The sequence below is a fragment of the Protopterus annectens genome, chromosome 2.part2 (assembly GCF_019279795.1).
Source record: "Protopterus annectens isolate FY-2018-M chromosome 2.part2, PAN1.0, whole genome shotgun sequence".
Taxonomy (NCBI): domain Eukaryota; kingdom Metazoa; phylum Chordata; order Ceratodontiformes; family Protopteridae; genus Protopterus; species Protopterus annectens.
The window spans coordinates 1,055,798,020-1,055,821,383 of NC_056730.1; positions in this window are offsets into that span (position 1 = coordinate 1,055,798,020).

The following is a 23,364-nucleotide window of genomic DNA, read 5'->3' on the forward strand; positions in this document are numbered from 1 at the left end:
TATATATATATATATATATATATATATATATATATATATATTTATTTATTTCCTTATGTATTTATTTGTTCACTAGGTAAGTGAGTTAGTCCAGGGACCCTTGTTGGAAATGACCCAACCAGGCCCACATTCAGGTACACACATATACAAAAGCCAACATACAACAGTAAAATAAATATAGTGGAATAAGTTGCTACTATCTACATGAATGTTCACAAGAATATTCTCATAACTTCTTCCAAATTTGCACAAATTATGTTATGTAAACTACAAAATAGTAAATCACCACCAACATAAGAAGGGGTAATAAATTACCAAAGGCAACATGTATTTAATAAGAACAACCCATTCATCCATCAAATACCCATTTTCCTATTTTTGTACATGGTGTAGTGTTGTCATTTCAAACGTGACAATCATCTAGAGCTAAGGTTCACATTGCTGGGTGGCTAGCCCTGCAATGGATTCAATAATTTAATTTTCAAAGTAAACAACAACAAATTACTCAAAAAATGAGGAAATAAGAAAAACAAAAGAAGTAGCCTTTACTTTCCATGAGAAAAAAGAGATAGATATAGGTGTTTGTGAGTGTGTGTGTGTATGTGTGTGTGTGTGTGTGTGTGTGTGTGTGTGTGTGTGTGTGTGTGTGTGTGAGTGTGTGTGTGTGTCTCAAAACACAATTTTTTTATTTTGTTTAGAAAAAAGAATGAAAAAGGAGCTCTCTTGACTTTTCCAAATATTTTTCAACTACTTGCAATATTTATAGTGCTGTGAAACAAGTTTTGCAATTCATAAAGTTATTAACACCTCACAAATACAGCCTGATACAGTCCTTCTAGTAAAACAAGCTGCTTACACATATGTCCCAGCACCAGGTCCTGCCAGGGCTTCTCCGCCTTTTCAGAAACAGCAGAAGAAATATTCAGCAGGAGGACTGGTTTCAAGTCACATCCACAAGAAGCCCCAATTGGGTTACTGAATGCTACAGTCTTGAATCTTCTGATGAAGCTCCTGCTTTTTCCCATTCTGAACCTCCAATTTAAAAACACAGTCCTTGGCTTGCTGCTTTCATGCCACCTATGTTTATATATCACAACAAACCCTAGCAATTATTATCTTTTTAGCTGGTTAACATAATCAGTGCTGTAAGAGTTTTCCCAGCATAAAGCGTCAGCTATACTTTTAAAGGCATATACACCATTTTGTATATTTAAGATATCACAATATAAATGCACATTGGGGATATATAATATATCACAGAAGTAAAAATTAGTACAGCAGCAGGAAGTTTATTATAAACAGTGAACAAACCTTCATTTCATGTTGCTTTATTATGAACGTTTTCACTTAATTTTTTGAATTATTAGATTGATTGACTTGTGTTTATTGCTTCTTTCTTTGCATTTTTTATTCAGTTAAAATGCTTTTCTGGATGGACCAGCTGATTAAAAATATCTTTCTTTTTTGCATTTTGGTAAACAATAAGATAAACTGACATAAGTCTTAAACTGTAACATTTTCCATGAAATGTGAAAGGAGCTTTACCTTCTTGTTTAAGCATTCTGTTAGTTTTGTGATAGTCATTCAAATTATGTTGCAGTAGTCTTAAGTGAGTAATTTTCCTGTACAACACCAACTATTTTTCCTTCCCCCATGTTTCTAATACACATTGAATGTATGCCAATGTATGCATTCAGGATACAGCTTGCCATGCTTGAATGGCTAAACATATTTGTAACCCTTGTTACTGATCACCAAAACACTGTGAAAATACAAAGTCACTAGTGAGGTTTTAGCATCCAGGCAATTGGTGAACCCTCATTATTAGTTCCATAGCACTATTGTATAAAAAATGGAGAAGGAAATATATGTATATATGTATACATACATATATATATATATATATATATATATATATATATATATATATATATATATGTGTGTGTGTGTGTGTGTGTGTGTATATATATATATATATATATATATATATATATATATATATATATATATATATATATATATATATATGGGAGCCCTTCATTTGTTCAAACTTTCTAATATTCGAAACTCATATGGCCGACACCATATGAGTGAATGTTTGAAAGGCCGACAAATGATAGCGGAGATCCCGCTACAGTGCGGGACTGGGAGATTCCCCTTTCTTGCACTGTAGTGTGATCTCGGAATGAAAGTATTTAAGTAGCAGGGGGTGTAGGGGGTGCAGGGGGGCTTGCAGGTAAATGGTGCTATTTCAGGATATCGGTCTTTCGGAATGTCGATCATATGGTGTCGGCCATATGAAACTCTGCATTCAGAACGGTCGACATTCTGAAGTACACCTATACACACACACACATATATATATATATATATATATATATATATATATATATATATATATATATACATATATATATATATGTCCCTATTGTTTGGTCAAAAACACATTTGGTTGAAACTGAGTTCACTAAGCAGAGTGTCAGAGAAGATATTGTGATGTTGAAGGTTTTGTGCAAGCGTAGCCCCCCCACATAGTTTGAGTTCATATTGTCTTCTAGTAAGAGTTGTTCATTGCACATGTCTATGGTTTAAAACATTTAAAATAGGTGGGGATGCTATGACCCCCCACCTCCCCACACACCCCCTTACTTTATATTCTAACTCTAGGATCGCACTACAGTGGGGAAAAGGCCATATATCACTTTCGACCAAATGAGTTTTCATTGAAGTGAGCTTTCAGTGAAGTGTGCTTAGTCAAGTCAGTTTCTGCCAAATGTGTTTTTGACCAAACAATAGAGACCCATGTATATACACACACGTGAATGCATACAGGCAGGCACCTTCCTAGCTGAAAATTCAGAAAAAGAGAAAATGTAATGTTGATTCCAAAACAGATATTTAAATGGATTCTAGACTCAAGTTGAAAGGGGGAGTGCAACGTTTATTAATCCTATTGAAAGGTTTCAGCATTTAACCTGTAGTTGATTAAAACATCATGCACCATCTCTGTGAGTATGAAAAATCAAAGAGTTATACATTGATGATTACAATGTCCTTCTTTGAAATAATTATTTAAAATACCAGGGCTCAATCATGTTATGTGGTCATAATGTATGCAATCAAATAACAGAATTTATCCTGAAAGTCTAGACACTAGTTTAAGTTAATGCGTAAATCAGATGAAGGCTTCTCTGCAGGGCACATTTGCCACAAATGATGAATTGAATACCCACTTTCATAAAATGGCCAAGGAAAGTTGCTCATGCTGATTTCTTCATTGCGTTATCTAATTTGTTCCTTGCAAAGGAAGTCCTCCACATAATGACCATATCTCAAACAGATTATTGTACTTGTTCTAAATATCTCCTTCACCATACCTTTTGCCTTGTTTTATTTAGTCAAAGGACTCCTGTTTTCCCTGTCAGTTATGTAACAAAGTCCAATGTTATAGTAAAGGCCTTTGCTATTGAAAATTCAGAGAAATGGAAAACAGCAATATTCTTAATAGGAAAATTTAACAGAAATGCAAAACTCTGTCTAAAGGCTCTATATACATATATAGTTATAGCTTTTCAGATATATGATTATATATAACTACATCACAACTCACTAAATTGGTATAAACTACATTGGCCACAAATTTTTGAAACACAATTAATTGGGAAAAAATAAAGGAGAAACAACATTTTATGCAGAGGGCTTGCCCCTTCCCAAACATCCACACTCCTGCTAATTATATATGCCAACTCTAAGATCACAAAACAGTGGGGAAAGGGCAAAATCCCACTCCCTAATCAGCAGCAATCTCACAAAACAGATGCCAGCATCCTGAGATAAACCTGCAATTTGACAAAACAACCTTCCTAATTACATTTGATGTAACAAATGTATGATCAAACATACAGAAAAAAAAAATATATATATATATATATTACAATAAAACAATCCAAGAGATACTACTAAACACTATATAAAATAAAAAAACTCTAACGAAGGAAGGAAAAAGAACTAGAAAACTAAATTTCTGATTTGACCGCTTTTGTTCTTTATTATTAAGACTTCATCATAAAATTTTCAGTATTCAGATATGACTGAGTGAAAATTCTAAAGTAAATAGCCTAAAATACAGGAGAGAAAGCTCCACCCACAATGGTGATATCATGAGCTATCTATTCCATTTGAGTAAACATTTTATGTTTGAATTACCATCCAGTCCAGGGGGCGAGTCAGCATGCAGACTGACTTGCCACTGCAGATCCTTAACCTCAAGCAAGTTATTACTGTCACCTAAAGGCAGAACAAGTGTCTAAAGAACAAAAAAATTTAAACATGAAAACTGGGAGCACACAGAGCTATGCTTGGCTAAAGCATTTTTAAAGTCAGAGATTCTAGTAGCTCTTCAATGTTCCTTTATTCTGTCACTTAGCTTACGAATAGTTTTCCCAATGTAGAATGATCCACAGTATGAGCAAATTGCAATGTAAACAATAAAAGTGGAAGCAACATTGAATGCTTCTTTAAACTTTAGGGTAAAACTCCATTTGCTTTTTTCATGTTTTAATTTTTCTGTTCTTGAGAAAGTTGTTGTGAGTTTTGGTGACAATAATCACTTGCTTGAGGTTAAGGAACTACAGTGGCAAATCAGGCTGCATGCTGACTCGTCCCCTGGACTGAATGGTAATTTAAACATAAAATATTTACTCAAATGGAATACATATCTCATGACATCAACATTGTGGGTGGTGTTTTCTCTCTTGTATTTTAGGCTGTTTACTTTAGAATTTTCACTCACTCATATTTGAATACTGAAAGATTTCTGATGAAGTTCAAATAATAAAGAATGAAAGCGCTCAAATCGGAAATTTTGGTTTTCTAGTTCTTTTTCCTTCCTTCGCATATATACAAATAGATATTAATATAGATATGAATAGAGATAATATGTGTGTGTATAGAGATAGATACATAAATAGACACATAGATAAATATTCTGTGGGATTAATAAACAATCATGTACACTCCACGTGAAGCCTACACAATGCTTACGTGTTAGAGCGTTGAGCAGTAGCGCTAATTGCATATTTATGCTGCTCATAATGTCTGTATGAATGCAAGCACGTTTTCATGCCCAGCAACAGTGTTAGTGTCCAGGAAAATGTGATGAGCAGCACAAGCACACACAGTAAACAAACAGGCATGTCTATGAGCAACCTGTTAAGTGTTCTCGCGCAGACAGCACAAAGAGCTACATAAGGCAAGTAATGCATGCTGTACTCAGGAAGGAAAAGTGTACTTAGTGTACTTTGCACATAAATGAAACATATGAATACAAAAATAAGTAAAAAGGGATGTGAAATATCAAAGGACAATTACAATACATGAGTTACCAGACAGGAAAGGTGTACTGAAAACAATGTACACAGAAATCAAAGAGATGTATACAGAAATAGGTAAGAGGGGAGGATAAATATTCAAACTCTAGTAAGATAGCAGATTTGAAGGTGCTTATGTCACAAAGACAAATTTATAATTATAAAATTGTGCAATACATATGTCAGAATATTTAATGGCGGTCACACTTTCTGAGCAAATGTAGGTAAATAAAAGCAGACATGATATTATAGGACGTGACAGTTTCACAAATTCACATTGTAGCAGAGAGGAATTACATGACATATGAATGTCATTGATATGCTGAGTTGAGATGATAGTTTGCAAGGACAGTACATACATTATGGGATATCTGTACAGTGTGCATTTTGTCAATATAACATGTTGGAAAATAAGAATAGTTCAGAAGCCACAATCTGGTTTTGCAAGAATCAAACCTATCCCATCAATATCAACACTGACTTGTGTATTTACACATATATGAGGAGGACCACCCTTGAAAGGAAATTTGCACCTCAATATTCTAATGGTTATGTATCCTGTATGTAGGTGTGTGTGGTGTTACAACTTTGGGAGCAGAGTATGACATATGTAATGCCCTTGTGTAAGGCACTCCTCCCTGACACAGTTATTGTGCAGACAGATAAGAAGAGATGCAAACACCACACTCTGATGCAATGTGTTCCCAGAGCTGTGTATTGTCAGCATCTGCCACAGGAGGTAGCAATGGGTATTGTGACAATCAAATTAAATGTATGTGTGAATTAACAAAGAATACCTGAGAATGAATGTCATATTAGCATGACAGACTGATGGCAATTAAATAAATATGCTCATGTGCACACAGTTATGATCAATCCTATATCAATGTTCCATGGTCAAGGAATGTTTCTATGTCTGTACACATATCACCCAAGAACTGGAGCCAGTTGTCTACACCACATGACTCAATACATGTGCCAAAGTAGCACTGGCAGAACAAATGTCTACTGCCATGAAATTCAAAGCTGGACTAACATGTTTGTGCAACATATCAAGAGATAAGACTGGTATGATGTAATCATTGTAGTGTGGTCAGTATGTTCACACAAAATGGTACCCTATACTATAATTGATCATCAAGCTGTACAACTCCTCAAATAACAATATGACTATTAATCACATTCACCACAGTAGAAATATCACAGTGGTTGAACTCCACCTATCTGAAATCATTCAATCAGCTGTATTGTATTTGTCCATAATTTTTATCTTCTAAAATTGATGGGGAGGCCTCCACCACCCTATACATGTAAAGTATAATTGTGGGTTTGTCTTTCACTCAAAACAGTCACAGACTCAAATACGTACAGTCTGTCAATGCTGGTTTGGAATACTTGCCTAAGCACTAAAAAATCAACACCATAGTGGGATCAATAATTGTACCATGGTGTATGTACATCACCAACTGTCACATGTGTGGTTATGTGAAAGCATTATATCATGTGTATGAATTAAGGAATATGTGTCCCTGTAATTACTCAGAAAGAATCTTGTATGTCAGATAACATTGCTTGATGCTAGGTATCCCCAAACACACCTGTAGCCCCTTGCTGTTGTCACTGTAATGGCAGAACAACAATTATGTCCAATGTGGCTTTAATCCCATATTGGAACACATGCCTTACTTAGGCAACATAAATTACATCATCACATGTCCTCATTCCTGAGAAGGTGCTTCACTACAACTGTGTTGGAATGACAATCTACTCAAATGACAACATCAGTCTTCAATACAGCCTTTCCGAAGGAAATGTACAATAAACACTTGTAACAGAAAACAGAATCTACACATGAACATAGCATGTGTGGGTGGCAATACTGTTAACAATGTGTACACTGACTGTAAGCAGTGATGTCAGGATTTGAGCTGTATGGCTAACACTTCAGGCTTATGAAGGTTTGCTGAAACACAATACAATTGCAAATGCAGATTTATTTCATGACTGTGACACTGCACATTTCAATGGATGACATCATCATTTTGTAGTACCTTCATGTTTCCACTAAAAGGTGGTTGCACAGCACAAGCACACCATATAGATATACCTCACGTATGTATTTTCTCCCTGCTCTGCACAGTAAAAAGAATAAACAAAGATGACAGTAACTCCTGTATTCAAATGCCCTACCTATCAACTGACAGAATTGACACACCAGTGTATTATATGCATAACACATGAGAACTCTGCATGTAACTCACACAGCACCTTTGAAAGGATGGCATCACCTGCATCATGCAAAGGAGATGTGTGTGCAAAAATTACTTCTACAGCTATGTGGACTTCTAAATGTTGTAAATATTAAAAGGTGTAACACAATCTTGCATCCATTTGCTTTCTCACACACAACCAGGACAGTCTCACTGCTGTTTTCGAGCTCCCTATGTATCAATTGACACAAGTGTATTATATGCATACACCACATCAGAGGTCTGACTTTAGTGGTATGAGATTGCAATATTAAATGATGACCTCATCAATTTGCTGCGAATACTACGCATTTGTGGGAAAAGTGAAAAGCGGATGTGGGATTGATCTGACCATGTAAATGTTTCTCACGAGTGGGAGACAATTGAGCACACGTGTTGAATTAATCCTCCAGTAATGCAATGTCCCCAATATCACACACACAAATTGATTGCTGTGAGATTAGAACCCCCTACCCACCTATGCAATCTAGAGGACAAAATATGCAATGCAAGTGCCACTGCAGAAATCTGAGTTGTATAGTGTGAGAACATACTTTATAGACAATGACATTAGCTGTTGTGTTGCAGAGAAGATTATGTTGGAAGAAAGATCTGAGAGTGATGTGGACTCACTCTTCAGTGTAAAATGTAATCCAGACTACTGCTTTATTGATGCCTACCTATCCCATCTAGAGAACACAGTACTTAACACAAGCACCACTGCAAAAGTCTGACTTCTATCTTGTGAGAGAGTACATTATAGAGGATGACATCAACACTGTGTTGCAGAATAGATAATGTTGGAAGAAGGGTCTGACATTGATGTGGCCTCACCATTCAGTATAAAATGAACTCCAGGCTTTATTGAGACTATCAGTAGTTAATATTATATTTACCCAACTGCACACACACACACACACACACACACACACACACACACACACACACACACACACACACACACACAAAACTTAACACAATCCACAGAACTCACTACTTAATGCAAGCACCACCACAGAAGTCTAACTTTTACAGTGTGAGAGCACATTTTATAGAGCATGACATCAGTGTTATGTTGCAGAGAAGATGATGTTGGGAGAAGGGTCTGACACTGATGTGGACTCACCTTTCATTGTACATTTACACCAGGCTACTGCTTCATTGAGGGCAGTAGTAGTTGAGGTCATATTTATGCAATTCCATACAAACAGACACACAAATTGACTGTTGTGAGATTAGAACCCCCTACTTATCTAACTATGCAATCTAGAGGACAGAGCACTTAATGCAAGCACCACTCCAGAATTCTAACTTTTGTAGTGTGAGTGTACTTTATAGAGAATGACATCAGTGTGGTGCCATACAGAAGATGATGTTTGGAGAAGGGTCTGATATTGATGTAGACTTCCCTGCAGTGTAAAAGTGCTTCCAGGCTACTAGTTTGCTGAGGTCACCAGCAGTAAAGGCCATTTTTACACAGCTCCATACACAGACACAACTGGACTTCTGTGAGATTAAAATACCCTACCTATTTATTGGCACAATCTGGAGAACAAAGTACTTAATGCAACTGCCACCACAGAAGTCCGACTTTTATAGTGTGAGAGTGCACTTTACAGAGGATGACATCAGTGGCGTTGCAGAGAATATGATGTTGGGAGAAGCATCTGACATTGATGTGGACTCACCCTTCAGTGTAAAATTTACACCAAGCAGCTAGTTTACTGAGGCCAGTAATAGTTAAGGTCATAGGTTCATAGACTAGTAGGTTCATAGATTAGTACTAGGCTAACTGCCCTTGCGAGCCATTTTAAGCCTAGCCAATTATCCCCTGTGAGATTCAAACCCTGTACCTTGTGTTTGTAAGGCAAACACCTTAACCATTAGGCCACCCTCCCAACCCCATATCTATACAACTCCATTCACACAGACACACACAAGTTTTCTGCTGTGAAATTAGAACCCCTTACCTATGCAACAATGAAATTTAGAGAACAGAGAATTTAACACGTGTCATTGCAGATGTCTGACTTTTACAGTGTGAGAGCGCACTTTATAGATGATTACATCAGTGTGGTGTTGCAAAGATAACATCTGCAGGAGAGTCTGACAGTGATGTGGACTCACTCTACAGTGCAAAAGTATTTTGAGACTACTACTATATTGTGGTCACCAGTAGCTAAGGTCATATTTACACACCTCCATGTACATGCAGAGACACACACACACACACACACACACACACACACACACACACACGTTGACCTCTGTGAGATTAGAGCACCCTACCTTTCTACTGACACAACATAAAGGACACAGTACTTAATGCAAGCATCACCTCAGAAGACCGAGTTTTAGTCTGTGACAGTGCAGTCTAGATAGTATTAGCTTCTTAGCTTGTGTCAGAGAAGATATTGTGATGTTGAAGGTTTTGTGCAAGTCCATATTTGTTGATTTGGTAGAGTTAGTGCAATGTTATGATCAATTATACATATGCACTGCTTACTTATGTCAGCTATGCTGTCATTAATATATACTGCAGATATGAGAGTGGCATGTACCTACCTGTCTTGTGTAGATGATATACACACACACTTGTAAAACACAGGATGGACAATGAATTATTCAAGGATTATCAGGTTATGATGATGGTATGTAAATCTTAATGAATGGTATGAATGTTAGCTATAGTATGTGCTCATGCATGGGCAATGTGAGCTGTCAATACCAAGAAATACTTAATGTTTCAATTTAGGAGGGATAACAATGATTTATGTGTGTCAAGTCTTTATGTGGTTGTATATCATTTGTAAGTGTCAGTGCTGCAGTGTAGAACCAACTGTCCAGAATGAAGTGCTCAGTTAAGCACATAGTTCACTGCATTTCATACAAGTACATTAAACAATTTTCATGTAATGAAGTAATAGTCCATTAGCAAAACTTATTTCTGCTCCAAATGCCTTCCTAAAGTGTAATGCAAAGAAATGTATTTGTGTGGATGTTGGCAAAGTGTCAGCATGTGCATGATTATACTTTGATGTTTTGAACTGTGATTGTGAAGTACCAGTGTTTGGTGGTGTTCAGTGGTGCTTCCTGCCAACCTTTACATAAATAAGAATCAGAAATAAAATATTGTGATTCCAATTACATTTAAAACAGATCTGTTTTATTTTAACATGCATACATGTGCTCCACATGTTGTATTATACCTTTCCATGTTAGCTCCAAAGCTCAATTCAAAAATGAAGTGGTGTGCTTGTCTTCTCTATTTGCATGATGGTATGCTAGGAACACACAGGCTTATTGTTGTAAGAAACATTAAAAAACTTAAATTTGGTTTGCCTTCTACAGTGAAAATAGTCAGGGGTGATGCGTGGCCATCAGCTCTCTGGACTGCACTTAGTGGGGAAAATCCACCTGTAAACCTAATTTTATGTCTGACTCAAGGTGTAAACTCTCAAATGTAAATGCAAAAACAGAGTTGAAGCAGAGTTTGACTCCAGTATGCAGATCATATTATAAAGAGTGTCAGAATGTAATTGTTATAGTAACTTTTTATCATAACTTTAAGAATACTTAGAAATGACTATAACTATGTTGCCTGGCCAAACTGTGTGTGCAATAGCTACTGAAATAATATTGTATGCCTATTATATACAAGATATGCTACAAGGGAAATTGCAAGTTAGCTGGGTGTACAATGCAGTGTAAGGCAGACACTCACTGCATTTTACAATAACACCTGAAATGCCATTTAGCATCACATACTACAGCTGCTCATTGCCAGACCGCATGCAACTGCTGAGGACTACTACTGATTAAACAGAAGAGGGTTAGACAGATATATAGGCAGCACTATCATAGGAAAGACAGAAAGACACTTGTACAAACATATAAGAGTTTCACCTAATGTTGGATTTGAACCATTGTGAAGATGAAAAATTAATTTCACAAACTTGATCATTCTCTCTAAACCACACCAACAAATCCTACTTCACACATGTCAAAATAATACATTTGGAAGGACAGTGATAACCTGTTCAGCCAATGGAAATGTAGGTTTTATTATTCATCAAAGTAATGGCAGACAGAAAATGCCATAACATGACAGTTACATCCATCAGCCTAATGAATAATCAACAGTACAAAGGGGTGAGAAGAGAAGGGGTGAAGGTAGAGACACATATGCAGACACATATGAAAGGGTGGTGTTATGAGTCATTAATGCTCATCTTTATCAGTATTCATCAGTCATGCTTTGTATCAGTAACTTGTGGCTCTGAGGATCAAGAAGCTGTAGGACAGGCAAAATCTGATGAAGACATGATCTGATTAAAGGTGGTTTACTAAATCTTCCTAATGGCCATAGATGTGTTGGCAAATGCTTAACTGGATAAAAAGTAAAATATGTGTCATGAAAAATATAGAAGTACTACATTACAGTAATACTCTGACATACATTTAGAATTGGACCATTGATCCTTTGGTCAAGAATGAATCCGCAGACAACTGATTTATGTCAGCACTCCATGATTTATGTCAGCAGTCCCCAGAGGATGCTACCCTTGTCTGCATGCAGTAGTTAAACAACTGTTAGAGTAGCCATAGCCAATGATTTCCTGTACTCTGTATTCCGATAGGGCAGCTTGTTCAAGCACCTTGGCACGAGGATAACCAGACTACTGTGGATGATGGCAACAATTGATTAGGCTTTGCCATAGGATGTGGACTACCATTCACCATCACTTGCCATTAATGTGTGATGCCAAACTCCATGCAAAGGCTGAGGACAGAAACTGAAGGTTTTCTTATGGGCCATTTCTGGCTATGTGTGCTGTGTGTGATTCTATTCTTTGATTACATTAAACATGTACAAATGGGGTTGACAGGAAAGTGGTGAAACTGGGAGGCAAAGAGAGGGGAGAACACAGGGGAAAGAAAAGAGGAATTTGTAGGAGGTTCATTGGAGAAAACCATAGCTGTCCACTTCTTCACAACATAAATGTAGACGTGTAGCCAGAATTTACTGAATTTGGAATGTCATTACACCAAGGGTAGATGACAAAAATAGAGTGATGTTATACAGCCAATTGTACCAAATCATATCTGTCAACAAGACACATAGGTGAAGGGGAGAGGTATATATGGGGTCATTATTTTTTATGGGACAGGTGTCCATTTTTTATTTCTTTTACTTTCAAATAGATAGGAATGTTGGGGAAGATGCTTAGGAATTTGAGGGTCTGGTAGGAAGGTTAGGTGAGTAAGCAAGTGCAGACATACAGGACAAACAAGACAGAAAAGGATGGTGATGGACACAGAAGGTTGGGGGACACCATGATTGGGGATAGATAGAGGACATTGGTGGTGCACCCACATCAAGCTTCTGAAAGTGTGAATCTAGTCCTCAACCTTAGAACTGTTGCATCACTGTCTCCTGTCTCAGTTTCCTGTGTCAGTGATCAATCATCAACTTTGCAGTGTGATGAAACACCTTTTGACATGGCCAAGTGGGGCACTGAGGACTCTTTCCATTATACCTTCCACCAGCCTATCAGGTCTTGGCAAGTGACAAAACTACCACATCCAGTAATACTACTCCTGGATGGTACAAGTGCAACAGCTGCTGGGACAGAGCTATCTGATGAGGATGAGTCAAGTAGGGTGGGGGTTGTGGAGGCAGCTCTGACAGCTTGGGACTCTGAAGTGCTGGGTCTCAGTGGTACAACCTTCGGAGGGATGTCAGGTCAGTCCACAGTGGTCTGTCTACCTCACTGTGCTGCATGTCAGGTTTTGTAAGCTGAAAAGCATGACAACAGAACATTTTTAAGTCATATAAAATATGTCCCCCCCAAAAAAAATGAGAGCGAAAGGGGTGGGGTGAGACAAAAAAGAGTGAGAATTAGATCCATGGGATATCACATGACTATATAATTTCAGAAAAAAAAACAATTATGATTATTGGGTCTATTCACCTTTGACACATGCAGGTATGATAGGAGGGTCCTACTCCATTGTACCATTAATCAATTGCACTGATATGATATCATAAATACAACTATTTCTTACAGTATTGCCATAGTGCATACTATTGCAATAGTTATTATTCATACAGTAAGACCTGATGCATACATACCTCATGCCTCTTTGAGGGAAGTTAAACTCTCTTGGTACACCTCACAGTTCACTGCAATGTCTTCAGCAGCTGTACAAAACAGAAGGAGACAGGGAGAGACATGAAAGCATACTGACTAACAGTCTTGGCTGGGTACTGTATTCTATATTATTTAATACAGATGGATAAGTATACTTACACAGCTGAGGGATATCAGCAGTTCTAAATTCTTTTTCCTATTAGCTAAGAATGTTCTTCTTGCACTGTTTCAGGTCACTATAATGGTGATAACAATTCTATCCAGTGCATGGGACACGCAGTTGCACTGGAGACAGACTTGGCTAACCTGTTCCAAGGCTCAGTCTCATACTGAGACGCAGTATAGTCCCCCTACAGTAGCCTATGGCTGTAGCACTTGACGAGGAATACCACAAAAGTCTTGGGCTACTCAACACCCCATGTCTGTGCTCTAAGTATAGCACCATCATCTCCTGCACCAGCTTTGCCTGCAAAAGTCAAGCAGCTACTCTTAGTATAAATTGGTGCCAAATTACAATCTCACATTTAACAGCTACTGCACAAACACGCACAACCATGCCAACTGCATTTGCACAATGGGAAGCACAGAGAGACATTTGCAAACAAAGAGGAAGGCATTTTAAGAAACAGCAATGAAGGTGGAGAAACATGGCAGTGAGATTTTCCATCTGTGATGCTCAACCTAGTCACTCTTTTTTTATTGCTCAACACTGACAGACTCAATGGCTTGGAGTTTTATCCTTGTTTTTTTGGAGGTTAAATAGGATGATTTGTTACATCATTTTTGGGACTTATACATTGTAAAAAGTTAGTTGACCAATGCGGGAATCAAAACTAAGGAAAACATAACACATAGATTTCAATGAAGATGACTACTTACCAGTGCTAGAGAAGAAAACCCTTTCAAACAGATTCATTACAGATAAACCACATTTGGTATGAATGGAGATATACATCAGATAGGCCAGTATAAGTGTGACATTTGGAGGTTTTGTGAAATTCAATTCCCTGAAAGAGTCATTAGTACTGTTTGTGAATGTATGTCAAATGGATGGATTTCCATGAGCTGATTAATACAGGTTGGAATATGATACATTCATACTTCACTACAAATATTCTCCTAAATGCACACTTGGGCTAAGTGAGGAGTGAAGATGATTTTCACTTAAGTATTCTGCCCATTATACAGGTGCAAGTGTATTTTTAATTTATTATCATAATTATCCTGCCTAAATAATTATGCACACAGTAAACAGTGTTTCTTAAATAAATCATTAATGAAATATGCAACTTGCAAAAATTTATTTATCAAAGCATTAATGAGACATTTCTTGAAATAAACGTAATTATGATAGCAATTTGCATGTAGTGTTACCTTCCTAATCAAAGTGTTGTTAGAAACTGCATTCTGATACCTTTGTAAAAGTAAGTGGATTTGAACCCTGGATCACGTATCGTCTATGTCTAAAGTCAGTGCACTTATACCTTGTGCAACAGAAACAGCTGCACAAGAGGTGGATGTTCTTCACTCAGTACTGTCTAAAGTGTTGATTTCCACTTTGCTGCTAAGTGTATTTATGCTACAGAAGGCTGCCCAAATAAAATGCTTTATTTTTTTCCTTAAGCAGTCAACAATTATTACTCATCACTCAGCAGCAAACAAGTGCATAAAGCATGAAACAGGAAAAAAGTATATGATGTTCTGATCAAACATCTGGTGTTATGTTCTCAGCATTCCCTTCACACAGTTTCAATCTGAACACCAGAGAAACTATGTCTATGGGTGAAAAGCATTGCATTCATAGCTTCGGCCCAGAAACAGGCATACAGCCTTCACTTGTGAGCCCTGTTTGCACTATGCTATGTAATGCTGAGATTACATAGGCAAAAAAAAACATGTATAACAATTTATATTATGCACAACTTGGACAGTGGACCCATGTTCACTATGTCAAAACACTACCACACAGGAGTTCACTCTGTCAAAATGTGCACAGTTGAGGAACACACAAAAAATATAGACAATTGTCAGTAGTAAGAAATATAAGGAAACAATAATGAAAAAGTAGGATTGTGAAGTTTCCCAGATATATGTGGAGTACAAACTGATCATATGCTCAGAAAATATGCATTAACTCTGTCAGACAGAATACCTTGTGGATTTGAACCCTTAATTCAGTGCAATAACAACGCACACTCATTTGTTTTTCTTATCCGTCTTTGCCACCAACACTGTACCAGAAAGTTACTTTCTCAGTTCCTTGAGCATGTCTAGATCAATGTGATATTGACAGATACTTTATGCTAATAATGGCCCACACCATATTAATGTCAGGTTGCCAGCACTGCCAGCTATTTCTTCTTTTTTATTTTCTGAGCATCTTCCCCTCCTCTCAGCCTAACTAAAGAAATTAATGTCATGGCCATTTATTTACATCTTTGTTTCAATGTGTAATATAACTTATTAGCATTTCAGACAGATTTTCAAGGGGATGGACCATGTGCTCTCAGTACAAATATATTAAGGTTGTTAAGGTTGTTCTCATAGCTCTCAAGATGCTTACACTTTTTTTATTTTAAGTCTACTCTGCATGATAAAAACATTTCAAAGAGAACAGTCACCAGTATTACTTGGTGTTATAGTCAGAGCAATCAGTAGCACTTGCAACTCATTTGTAGCTAGGAATTGTCATTGTTCCTCCCTGCAGTCTTAGGGCTTGTTCATGCATTTGTGTAGCTACTTGCATAATGTTTACATCCCCTATACCAACTTATTTTTGGTATTCAGGAATGCTAATTTTTTGCACCTCATTTGCATCTTCACAGTGCTCAGAGGGCATTACATTATATAAAGGTAATAGTGCAGCTATGGAAGTAAAAGGACTGGAGACTGATTGGATACAGACAGACCATTATTGTGAGTTACTTGGAGGAGATTGTTCTACAAATTACTACACTAATTCCTAAAGTATGTTTGTCCTCTTCACAGACTGCTTTTACTTTCATATTTTGAATTTATTTCAATATGCAACAGAAAAAAATAATTTTTATATGTATGCAATTTAAAAAATTCACTGCTGGTATACTGTATATTTCTTAGTTTTTACCATCCGTTTCAAATTAGTATGGTCGAATAACAGTATTATGTTATCATTCATTTGATATTAGAATTTTACCAGTTACGGCAGACAGCTGTGTTGTTTTATCATTCACTTCAAGGGCTTATTAAGTTTCTCAGTTGGCCCATGGTGACCTCCACAGCAGTTGAGAGACCAATGGAAAGGTTATGGGCATTTGGACTTTGAATTTTTGCCTAGTTATTCATAATATCAAGCAGACATTTACATAATTGCTCTCGTCATTACATACATGTTAACAGAATGGATGTAATGCTAATGTATTAATGTTTCTTTTTTTATGGGGGGGCTCCCTTAGCTTGTGTGTACTCCGAAATGAGTATTGTGTGTTCAGTTGTTTTGTGTTGAGGATGGGTGCACTGATTTGGTTTGAAAAGAATGCTTTCTGTATCTGCTACAAATGTTTTTTTTCTGTTTTATGTCATACAGGATTATGGCATCAAGACCATCTGTTCCATGTAGCCACCATTCAGTGATGCAGAGAATGAGGTAATCATTGAAGCCTTACAACGCCATGGATCCTTTCTACTTGACAGAGACAGAGGTGGTATGTTGGCCAGAAAAAGCATATGGCAGCAGGTGGTTGCTGACATAAACTCAGTGGGTGGACATGCCAGAAATTCTAATCATATGGTCCACCATGCCATTGACATGCTTACAGCTACACACAGGAGGACAGCTGTGGTAGCATGAGAACAAATGGCTACAGATGGGGGTCCTGCTATGGAACCACCACTCACTGAAAATGAGCATTCTCTGTCCACTGTCAGAAATTCAGACAGATCAGCAGAGTTCACACAGAATCCCTGATGTTGGTGCTGATGTGGACAACAGGCCAAGTGGGTCCCAAGAAGAAATCATAGGTATTACATGCCACTCTGGACATTTTTATGCATTACTACTTCTACATCTGGGTATACAAAAAAGGTGCTGTAGTCTTGAGTGAGTTAAGCTTAGTATGTGGACTTGGTATAATTATCACTGATCTTCTGGATGAGGCATTCTTAAATAACACATTTCTTTTGGTTAAAAATGAGAATACCACCACCTCCTTTAGCTCAAGATATATTAAATAAAAGTTATTTTAGATGGAACTGAATAGGTAAATTCATGCCTGATTCAGGAATCAGTACCAATTAAGATACTTAGATTTCTTACAATTATTCAGAATTTTAGCTAAGCCACTTGTTACTGAGATTGTCTATATTTAAGAGACTTGTTTTATTAGCCTTAAATGATCAGTAAGAAGTTGGACTAGGGTTCAGACTTATATCCCCAGACTGAATCAGATTTGAAACAGAAATGAAAAATAAGGAGAGGATCTTTTTTTAATAATTCTGATAGGGGAATAATCATTGGAAAGAAAATTTACCCTTAATCAAAGATCCCTTTGGAGCCTTATAACCCCCTCAGAAATCTAAACATGTTGCAATTTATGGGGTGAGATTTTCCAATCAACAAAGAGCTCATTCTCAAGCTATACATCACTGAAATTAAGATGGATCTAACCAGGTGGATTATTGATAATATAGTCACAGCTGGGGGGGAGGGGCACTATGGGAGAGTAACAAGAGTAACAAAAATGTGGTACTTAAATGAATATGACTCATTGAATGAAAATAATGAAGGCAAGGACAGTAGTGGAACCAAGCACAGAGAAATACAAGGATGAAAACTTAGAGTGGAGTGAGAGATTTCCTAACTTTGCAGTGGGATGATGACTCTCCAGTAAACTTAATAAACACTGTACAAAAACATGGACAGCATATCAATATTATAATCTCAAGGAAAAAGATTAGGAGGATAGAAAGGACTAATTAGGAATTCCTGGGTCTGAGGTACACCAAAGTAAATAAATAAAAATAAAATTAAGAGTCACATTGGTTGAAGAATCTGCACCTGAAAGACTGTGCATAACGCAACAACTACATTCAGCAGGTGCATAAAAGCACGCAAGTGGCACTGGGACATTATTGTGGGATCATGGTGACATGTGACTGCCCCAGAAGTATAAGCCAGGTAGTAAAAAAGTATCCACCCTTCATCCACTGTTCACGGTTGAGTGAATTTCAGCCTCCAGTTTTCTACTTAGCTTTTATTCTAGTACCATGAGAAAAATAATTGGGGTAGAGATTAAAGGATTCTTCACAGCACAGCATCCTAACACAGGGGATTTGAGGTGTATTCATACTATGGAGAATGAATAGCTGAAAGTATGTGGTTGACAATGACCTAGAAAAGCTAAAACACTAATGTATATGTTAATAGATAAAAGAGATTCTATAGACTCAGTTTAAACATTTGCACTTACATTAGCAGTTCTCACTATATTCACATTTACTGTAGAACTACTCAACATATTCATAGAGATAACTTAGCAATAGATATGTATATACTATAATCAGCTTTTAATTATGCCCAAAACATTTACAAAGTGACTACTTTAACTTCACTGCAAAAAGATAATTTCCTTGGTGCCCACTGAAAAGGACTGTACTCTAGATGACAGTTTTCCAATCTTTCCTTTCTATTAAAAAATCATGAAACATCTTGGCATCCTCTTAAAAAATAGAACTGCACGTGTCAAGGTAAGTAAGATTTTAAATATCCTTTCTTTACTCAGAACAATTTAAGGAATATTTTTTTCTTGAGAACAATTAACTTGTTAATAAATCCTAACAAATGAGTTTAGCTATTAGCAAATCCTTAAAAATGAATGAAATTCCTATCCAGAAGTGAACATTTTATTTATTAACATGTCAACTCACATTCCTCCCACCACACTAACAGGCCATGATTAGGCAGTCCTTAGCCTTTATTTGTAAGGATACTGCTGGCATCAGTTGATAGTTATTTTATTAGAGAATGGCACAGAGAGCAGATTATACAGTGTTTACTGCTGGTGCATTTGAAAAAAAAATAGACACCACCTGCTCTATATATTTATGGTAATCTATACTGGGAGGGTTGATTTAGAATTGTCTTTATTTTATTTATTTATTTTACATTTGTTTACCAGGGATGTCCGACTGGGCCGGTGACCCTTTTTCAGTGGAGCCCCAGGAAGAAAAGCTCCATTACAAAAACACATTAAAAACAATACAAGAAATTGATAACAATTAAGAATACATAACTTTGGTAAATATAGGTAGTAAATAGTTTATACATAAACAAAAACTGAGAGCATAATATAAAGTGGGAAAAAAAAGCTAACAAGTAAACTAGCATGAGATTGCTTGTGCTATCATAGATATCATTTTCAGATACTCTGCTGGTAAGTTGTCAGCTGCTAATGTTATGAGTTTTAGTTTTTTTAGTATTTTTTTATGACAGTTGTGAGGACAGAGTAGAAGGAAAATGTATTTTTATTGCCATCACTTTCTGTTGAAGGTCCTGTTGGTGTTGGGGGGGAGCAGTTATTTTTGGTTAGTGATAGGATATTTTCAGTGAAATATTTGTAACATTGCTCTGCAGTGGTACCAAAGTCATTTGGTGTTGCAGGGAGTTGATGCTTGACCAGACTGTAGGATTATTTTGACTGCAGACTAGAATTTTTGTGTTTTTTTATGTTTTAGTTGTAAATTAATATAGTAATTTTTTTATCTTGTTTTATTTGCCTTTTGGTTTTGTTCCTTAGCTCTAGATATGCTAGTGGAATTGGTTGGGATTTATTTGCATACCACAGTTCCCAGGCTTTGTCCCTTAGTTTAATAAGTGTTCTTATTTACTTAGATAGTCATGGGGTGTAAATTGCCTTTGCTCAGATTGTCTTTGGAGGGACTAACTTGTTTAGAATATTGAGGAAAGTGTTGTTAAAATATTCTAGAGCAGGTTGAGGGTGGATATCAGTGTTTGGGAGTTGTTATGGATTGTTACTTGTTATGGATTTGGCTGTAAATGGCATTATAAGAGGATGAGTCATTGTCTAAGTAGAAAGGTTGAAAAGTGATTGCTGAGGCTGCCAGGGAGACAATCGGAAAATTGAAAGAGTGAGGGTTTATTAGTAAGGGGTCCAGTCTAGGATAGATTGTCTATTAGATTTTTATCTGTTTGGGTGGGGGGAATGGATGATTTGTGTACAGACATGAAGGTTAATATAGTTCTTGGGGTTCTATGAGTTACAGGTGTTCTAGTCTGTATTGAAATCACCTATTATAATTGTTTCTTGGGAAAGAGTTTTTGAGGCCAGTGGAGGATATGCTCTATGGTACATAGGTTGTTAACAGGTGGGATATAGGTTACTACTGTTATTAAATGTTTACTGGGGTTTATTGTTAATTTGGTGAATGAGATTTCAGCATTATTAAAAGTTGGGGTGTCATATTTTAGAGGTTGTAATGTAAGGTAAATTTGGGGTGTCATATTTTAGAGGTTGTAATGTAAGGTAATTTTTAAATATGATGGCTTCTCCTCCCCCCTTTTACCTTTTCTGTCTAATATTATACCCTGGGGGGATAATCACATTGTCATTTATGTGTGGCTTTAGCCAAGTTTCTGTTAGAATGACTATATCTGGAGAATCGAGTGAGAGGGTGGCATAAAGTCCTTGTACCTTATTAATAAGACTTCTATGGTTTATGTTTATAAGCAACAGGTCTGATCCTTTCCAAGGTAGATTTAGTATATTCTGGGGTTGATTGGTACAGTTATATGGTGACTGTGAGGTAGTATTGTGGCCTAGGTTTGGGTGGATGTTGCTACTTATTATTACTTGAAATGCTATGTTTGCAATAATGTTAAGCTATTTAGCTATGGCTTTATGAACTTTATAGGAGATTTGAGATGAGTCACTAGGTGGGGGTATGTTGTAAGTGAGTTGATTAATAAATGTGGTGTTGAACATTTTGGGGGACATTTAAAAGCTTGCAGGTATTGTTTTATGTGGATAGCATGATGTACCATCATGGTTCAGTTGAGATATGGTCAGATGAGAATAAACAGTTAAGTGAGTAGCAAGGGAAAGTATTATCAGCATTGTACTTCTGAGGGGTAACATTTTATGCTGTGTAGGGGTGTAAATATTGGGATGTGATATAGTAAATGCATTGCTGATTTTCTTTTTATTTTGAAATATGAGATGGTAGACTGACAGTGAAGATGCAAGAGTTTAGAAGTTAGACTAACAGATAAGATGTAGAGGGTTTATCAAGTAAGGCTTAGTAGTTGGTGGGAAGGCCCAGTGAGTGAAAGGATATGCGAGTTAAAGCTGTGTTTGTTGCTTGGGAGATAGAGTAGCATTGTAGAATAGTTATTGGTTGGGTAGTATGAATGGTGACTTAATTGGTGTGATCTCTTGATAGGCTGTCAATGTGGAGTGAGAATGGCAAGATGAAAATAAATGTAGATGTAGTGGGAGTGGGTGGGATTTGGCATTATGGTAGGGGAGCTGCATGAGCCTGAGCAGAGTGAGGGCAAATGGAGTGGGTTGAGCCTGGGCATTTGAAGTACTGCAAAAACAATAAATAAAACACAGGTCAGTTTCCAAATACTGTTTGTTTAAACCTAAGTAAAGTATAGTCTGTGTTGGGTTTTATCTAGCTTAATATCAGACCATGAGTAGGTGTCTTGTCATACAACAGTTACCTCAGCCTTATAGCGTGAGAAGACTACTACTATGGGAGAAATAAAATAAAAAAAAAACAAAAGTGTTATTACTAGAGATAATTCAGGATTTAGAAAGGTTTTACAGCAGACTATTTTTACTGTTTCCAGAGACTAGGAACAGACTAGATATGAGCAGATAAAGGGGGAGGGGGGCAGCTCGGCCTACCTAGTGTACATGCCACTTCACAACAGAGATTTAACTACACTAATCCTTGCAATGACTTGGGTCAGAGCTATACTTTTTTCCAGGGTGCTCTCTTTGGAGATTGATCGCTTTATAAAGATTCAGCTATGTTATTAGGGATCAGCATCTAGCATAAGTGGAGGGGACACTCATTGATTTCAGTGGGATGTATAGCAAGACTGTGGGCTGGATTTACGAAGGCTTGCACGGAGTCTAAGAGTAGTGTAAGACTCCAGAAACCAATATGTCTGCCGAGCGATCCAGGAACAGCCGGCAGGGGCGTACATGAGAGCTCATAAAACTACTCTTGCATGGACAGTGTTAGGTTATGCAAATTACCTCATTTGCTGCTGAACGCTATGGAAATGAGGTAATTTTGCGATCCAGGAAACACTAACCTGTCCGAGTAAGAGTAGTGTTATTTGCAGAAATGTACTCAGTCGGTAACTGAGTACTGTTCTGCAAATAGCAAAACGGATCAATGACAGCTCCAAATAAAGGATGCATCCAGTTGAGGAAGCATGCCAATGGCCAAATATAAGGCCATTGGCATTTATATGTGTTGCAAAAAATTTAAAAAATTAAAATATTTTTTTCCCCAATCCCCGATGTTTAAGCATAGCGCAGCATCGCGCAAACTTGCGGCGCTCTAAAAAAAAAAAAAAGC